Source organism: Elaeis guineensis, chromosome 9 (genome assembly GCF_000442705.2).
Source record: "Elaeis guineensis isolate ETL-2024a chromosome 9, EG11, whole genome shotgun sequence".
Classification (NCBI taxonomy): Eukaryota; Viridiplantae; Streptophyta; class Magnoliopsida; order Arecales; family Arecaceae; genus Elaeis; species Elaeis guineensis.
Window position 1 is genome coordinate 23,624,417 of NC_026001.2, and position 6,868 is coordinate 23,631,284.

Below are 6,868 nucleotides of genomic sequence, written 5' to 3' on the forward strand. Positions count from 1 at the left end.
CACCATTAACTTGGTTTCCTTGTTGGGGTCGTGGACCATTTTGGTTCCTAGGATTTGGCTCAGGTTGGCTAGGTAACCTACCATGTTCTCGTTCACTAATGGTCGAAGCCAACTGACTTACTTGCATTTCCAGATGGGCTATAGCTTGGGTGTTATTATTTATGAGTTGACTCGTGGTTTGCATAAAGCTGGTATGTGTCTTCATCATGGCTTCTAGACTTTTCTCTAAAGAGGTAATTTTCTTGTCATTATCATGGAAGCCTGGCGGGTTGTTCATCATTGGGTTGGACCTTAGATTTTACTAATTGAAATTTGGATTGCCTACATTAGGATTCTGAGACCATGAGAAATTCGGATGATTCCTCCAACTTGGGTTATATGTGGGTGCATAAGGATTGTTCAATGGTCCTTGATAGGTGGCATTCACCTGTGCACACTCATTCGAGTAGGAACATTCTTCTAAGACATGGTCTGGTGCATTGCACCCTTTACACATGGGTGCAGATATTTGATTTACATTGGCTGGTCTCTGTAATTCTAAGGCTTCCAATCTACGTGTTAAGGTTGCAATCTTGGCCTATGATGCTAGGGTTGGTTGAATTTGATGCATTCCTCCTCTTGAAGGTGTAGCTTTATCAGGTTCCCTAGTTGTTTCCCACTGTAAATTTTTCTCGACTAGGTCTTCTAAGAATTGCCAAGCTTCAGTAGTTTTTTTGTCCATAAATTGGCCTTGGCACATGGACTCTAGCATGGTTCTTGAGTTTGAATCTAACCCCTCATAGATGATCTGGCATAGTCTCCAAGTTTCTATTCCATGGTGTGGGCATTGGGTCAAAAGATTCTTGAAACGATCAAAGTACTTCCAAAATGATTCACCAGCTAGTTGGTAAAATTGATTTATTTCATTCCTAATCCTAGCTGTTTTATGATGGGGGAAATACTTTTTCAAAAATATTCTTACAAAGCCCTCCCAGGTAGTGACAGAATGGTTTGGCAGACTATAAAGCCACTTCTTAACATTATCCTTAAGGGCAAAGTTGATTAATCTAAGTTTGACCTCATCCTCTGTTAATTGCAGTTTCATGGTTGCACATACCTCCTCAAATTTCTAATAAATATATAAGCATCCTCTAATCTGTGAATTTTGGAAGCATATTTATGATTTGAGGTTTGATTTCAAAATTGGTAGCTGTGGGTTGTGGCAACCTGATACAAGATGGTTGGATGGAGCCAACTGGATAACACAAATCTTTAAGGGTCATGGGTTGGATTGGTTCAGCCATTGGAACAACAGGAATTGACTCAATTCTAACTAGATGACCCGACACTCTTTCCACACACGAGGTGTACGGTTCTTGATGTTTATACAATTTTTTTTTATGTAAAATTTTTATGTATAAGAAAAAGAAAGAAAAGAGAAAAGTTCTAAAGAAAGATCCTAAGAGTCCTAAATCTAAAGAAAAGCAACCAAATTAATTTAAATTTTAATAATTTTTTTATTTTTCAAACAAGTGAAACAATAAATTAAACTCAATCTATCCTAGGGTTAACCTAAATCTAGACAGCTCCTAACTGTTCCAAGATGACCCTTCAAGCCTTCCAAGTGGAGATTGATCAACTAGTTAGCCAGGTAAGTATAAGAGGTGGGAGGTTCACTCATCGTTGCCTTTCTAGACACCAAACGAGTTGGCCAGGCTAGCAACTAACCAATTTAACAAACCACCCTCAGGGACTTGCCTAGACACCAACTAATCAAACAACTCAAACTTGGTAGAACTCTTATGGTTCCTTGTCTATTGAGCTCGAATTCCTTAAGGTTGACGTCTAATTGATTTTAAGATTAAAGGTCTAGGTAATGCAATATGATGGAGATGGTTTTTGGGCTAAGGAAGGGTAATGAAATCCCCACCTTATCTTGTTAATGGGTTGATGCCCTTAGATTAATTATGAAAATGCAATGCAAATGCAAATAAACAAGATGACCAAGAATGTAAAAGATTTTAATTTAGATTTTTTTTTATTTTGATATTTTACTTCACGATTATGAAATGTCTTTTGTTTTGTTTTATTTTTTGTTTTTTTTTTTTTTGATTAAGTAAATTCAAATGATTAGTTCTAAAAGGAAAAGTAATTAACTAAAAATAATAAAAGAGAAATTAGAAGCATACCTGAGTTTTCCAGCAATCACCAACTAAATCTAGAAACCTAAAAGAAAAAGAAAGAGAGTTATAAAGCACGAAGAACAAATATTTGAAAATAATTTAAAACGCCAAATCCCCGGCAACGGCGCCAAAAACTTGATGTGCAAATCTTAAAATTTGTAAATAAAACCGCAAGCGCACAGTGTGCAGAGTAGTACGACCAACGAGTACGGATCGATCCCACAGAGACTTAGTTTAAAAATAATTTTCAAATCTATGCTCAAGCGAGCTTTAACGAAAATCGAAAATCGAAAGTTGTTTGCTAAAGACAATAAGACTAAGGATCTAGGTTTTTGAATCCACTAGATCTAGATTAGAAATTCTACCTAGAATTTTTCTTATTGATCCTAACGACTACTCCTCTTGTCTTTCCCAAGCATAGATTATGAAGGGACTAAGGCCCAACGATAACCCATCAAGATTCTTTACAGGGAGTAGTAACTAGGATCCCTTAGGGTTTTCTCCTCCTATGCACTGAATCAAGCATGAACTATGAAGGGACTCTGACCCAACTGTAGTTCATCAAAAATTTTGGCAAAAGAGGAAGAAAAAGAAACCCTAAGAAAAAGAAAGAACCCTATGTAAAACCCTACTCATGATCTAGCTTCATCGCAAACCCTAGAAGGGATGCTTAGCTAGACATGATCTAAATCTACTTGCAAAATTTAAATACAGAAAAATAAACTACCCTAATTTCATAAATTAAACTATCCTAATTGCATAAATTTAAACTGCATAATTTAAACTAACCTAATTGCATAAATTAAATTGCATAAATTAAACTATCCTAATTGCAAGAAAAATAAATTGCATAATGTAAAGAGATAAAATTGCATAAAAATAAATTTTATATAAAAAAAATTTATTACAAAAACTCAAAGCTCGAGGCTTGAGAAGAAAGCTAAAAACCCCACTATCTAGGGTTACAAGCTTGATCGGAAGGCAGAATCATTAAAACAAGGGCCTTTGGGGGCTTTTTATAGGCATTTGGGGGTTATAAGATTTTCAAAACTTTAGATGTGGGACTAAGAGATTTTAGAGGGCCTGTTAGGGGGTTTAGGGCTTAAATCTCGCTCAAAAAGTACTTAAATCCATCAAGAAATCCTAGAAATTGTTTCAGCCGTCCGATCTTCATCTAAAGGACCCAATTCATCTAATAAATCAAGCCGGAAGCGATTCTGGGCCGTCGGATCATGATCTGGGTGAAGCGCTGCCGTTGGAATCACTGCAGAGATGGGATCAGGTCGGATGCATCGTGGACCGTCCGATCAAGGCGCTGGAAGATTTCGTCCGTTGGATCGCACTGCAGAGATCCCGTGTTGTCCTAGTGTTTATTGATTCTTGCAATTGCCTTGATTGCGGTTGGATCTTGACCGGCTGCGATGGTGGCCGTCCGATGGCGCAAAAATGTGGAGCGTTGGATCTTGATCAGAGAAGATCGGACCATCGAGTGATGTGAAGTTACCAGGTTGCCCTTCGGACCTTCTTCTCTTCCTCATGAGCCCTGGACCGCGCAGTGGATCGGGCTCGCGATGCATTGCGGTGAGCCGAGACTCGCTGATTGGTTGGTTTATGGTGCACCGATGGGTCCATGGTCCAGGCGCCTGTTGCTGTGGATCAGGCGGCTAATCAGATCACCAAATCAGTTGATTTTTGATCAATTTTGACCTGATTTGACTCGGGTTTGACCCAATTGAGTCTTCTTTCTTCATTCTTCAATTCCTGGATCAATTTAACTCCGTTTGCGTAAAATTTCCGTCCGTTGGAATCCTCTTTCCTTGTTCTTTCTATTGATGACCTCTTCTTCTGAAAATATAATAACAAATATCAATTTCTAATAAAATTAGATAATTTAGATATTAATTGATACTTTTTATGTCAATTTGTGACATAAATCAGTTATAAACCTTATTTCTTCTATCTTTATCTTAATTCTTGGATATTAGATTTATTGAACCTATCACCCTTTACAATATGAGCACATCCAAAGAAATATTTTTCATCTCAAATTTTATACGATAGATGTAAGTTCTTTAGGTAGTTCAAATAGCCTAAGAATCTATCTCTATGAATCTCAATACCAATAATATAAGCAACTTCACTTATATCTTACATCTTAAAATTTTGGAATAAAAACTGTTTAGTTTCTTTAAGTGGGACCAAAATACTATTGACAAGCAGAATATAACTTACTCCCACTGATCTTTGGGTATATCCATTAATCAATAGTATTTATCTTTAGACTCAAAGAAAGTGATTATCCATTAAAATGAGATACCAGTATGTGGAAGTCTGTATAAGTTCATAACTGAATTTTTTAATCTACAAGCATATGCAACTTGTCCACCGACCATAAAAATTCTTAGATTATTTCATATAGATCTCTTCTTTATATCACTGTTAAAAGGCTGTTCTTACATCCACCTGACATAGCTTTAGGCCAAAATGATTACAAAGGCTATGACAATCTTAAAAAAAGAATAGTCATGCTTTCTTTTTATGTAGACTCCTTTGCCACAAGTCTGGCTTTATACTATTTGACCTTTTCATTGGGATTCTTTTTAGTCATATAGATCTGTACAAATTATTTGTTGCATCCTTTAAGATAGGTTAACTTATTTTTAAACATGGTTGTTATCCATAGAGCTCAGCTCTTCCTTTTATTGCATCCAACCACTGTAAAGAGTTCTCATATTTTATGGCTTGTAAGAATGTCTCAAGGTCATCAATCTTTTTATCCATATCTATCAATATATATATAATTTTATACTAATGATCTCCAGAGAGCTGTCCCTTGATCCGTTTATGGTGGTAGTTAAATAGTTACTTCATCGACAATAAAAATCTCATGGAGTGAAACTTGATAAAGTGGCGATTCCTTCTAAATGTTATCCCAAGGAATAATAATAAGAATTATCACTTCAGTCTACTTTACAGGCCAATATTATCTCAAGGATAATGTTTCATGATTCTCCACTCCCATTAAAAATATCATTCTCTAGAAATCTAACTTTATTAATTTTTACAATCTATAATTTATGAGATGGATAATCACTAGCCATCGCTAATAGTCAGTTTGCCATCGCTAATACTATTAGTAATGGCTTGCCGTCGCTAAACTTGATGAAATATCTTCGTCGCTAATTGTCATTATTAGCGATGGCGATTTACTGTCTCTAATAATGATAATTAGCGACAGGATGCCATCGCTAATAATTTTTTATTTTTTAGTTATAATTTAAAAAATTATTAGTGGCGACATTAGCGATAACCTGCCATCGCTAATAGTTTTAATTTTTTTAATTATAATTTTTAAAAAATTATTAGCAACTACAAGCCATCGCTAATGCTATCGCTAATAATTTTTTATTTTTTAAAAAAATATTAACAATGATATGATATCATCGCTAATAGTTTTTATTTTTTAAAAAATTATAATTAAATATTTTAAAACTTATTTTATATTTTTTAAATTTATTATATATAAAATAATAATTATTTAATATAATTATAAATAAGAAATTAAATATATTGTATTAAAATTTTAAATTATATTTTATTTTATTCAGTAAACTGTGGTGAGCTAATTTGCTCCATAAATTATGCTGGATAAAAACTTGACATTATCAGATATGAAAATGTCTAAGTATTAGAAAAAATAATTAGAAGCCAGTCATTAAATAAGGGCACTACTTACTTAAAGTTAATAAGAAAGCATGCATGTGGTGGCAATGACTAAGAATACTCTTTGATATCTTTCTTATTTTCAAGATCAAACTATCATTTCCTTGTCAAGAAAAACTCTAAAATAGATCTAATCCTGCAAGGACAAATACAGCATATTCTTAACTAGCCATATTTCTTCAATTTGTTTCATTTAAGTTATCTGAGGTCAAGACCAAGAAATGTCAAATAAATTGTGAGCTCATTGTCAAAAAGTAAACTTTGTAAAAATGAATTTTCTTGGAGATACAGAAATTCTCTTCAAAAATATGACTATACAAAAATTTCATCCTTGCATTCACAAATTATTTCAAGCAATTCAAGATTGTTTCTTATTCTGGTCATCATACATGATAAGCAGTCTAAGATGCAACCGACATTAATTGATATTAGAGAATCAATCAAACTGGATATGCAAAACTAATATCAAGACATTTAGATTAGAAAGTAAGAAGACATCAATACATAATAAGTGAAAATTGCTGTTTAATAACATCAATCTATAATCAGGTAGGATGAATCAAGATTTGACACTAACTTATTCATAAAAGGATAAATTTCTGCTGCAGCATCAGACCAACAAATATAATTCATATTTTTAAATACTAAGAATGTAGAGTTTAGTGTATATTAATAATGTACCTGATTTACTTTACGATCAAGCCCTTGAATGCATACTCAACTCATAATCTACAAGCATGAGAACTATTTTCAGAATCATGGACAAGCAAACATTAATTAAGTATTGGATACAAAAAAGGTCTGATAATATAAAGAAGATAGTGTGCATGTAAAACTAGCTGATGGATAAAAAAAAAAATATTAAAGATATTACCGATAGCTTATTTTGCCACTGTTAAAATCTGTCGCTAATAATCATAACTCCATCCCTAAAAAATTATCTGAATATGGGTATAATTTTAAATTTTAAAATTTTATCTTAT

The 6,868-nt window shown here is 33.6% G+C and overlaps 1 non-coding gene across 1 annotated transcript; it reads left to right on the top strand.

The window, feature by feature from the left end:
- The first annotated feature begins 809 nt into the window (after window positions 1-809).
- LOC140851813 (small nucleolar RNA R71) lies at window positions 810-916 on the top strand. Its single transcript, XR_012134570.1, has one exon. It is a non-coding gene; the product is annotated as a small nucleolar RNA R71 (small nucleolar RNA).
- The last annotated feature ends 5,952 nt before the right edge of the window (window positions 917-6,868 follow it).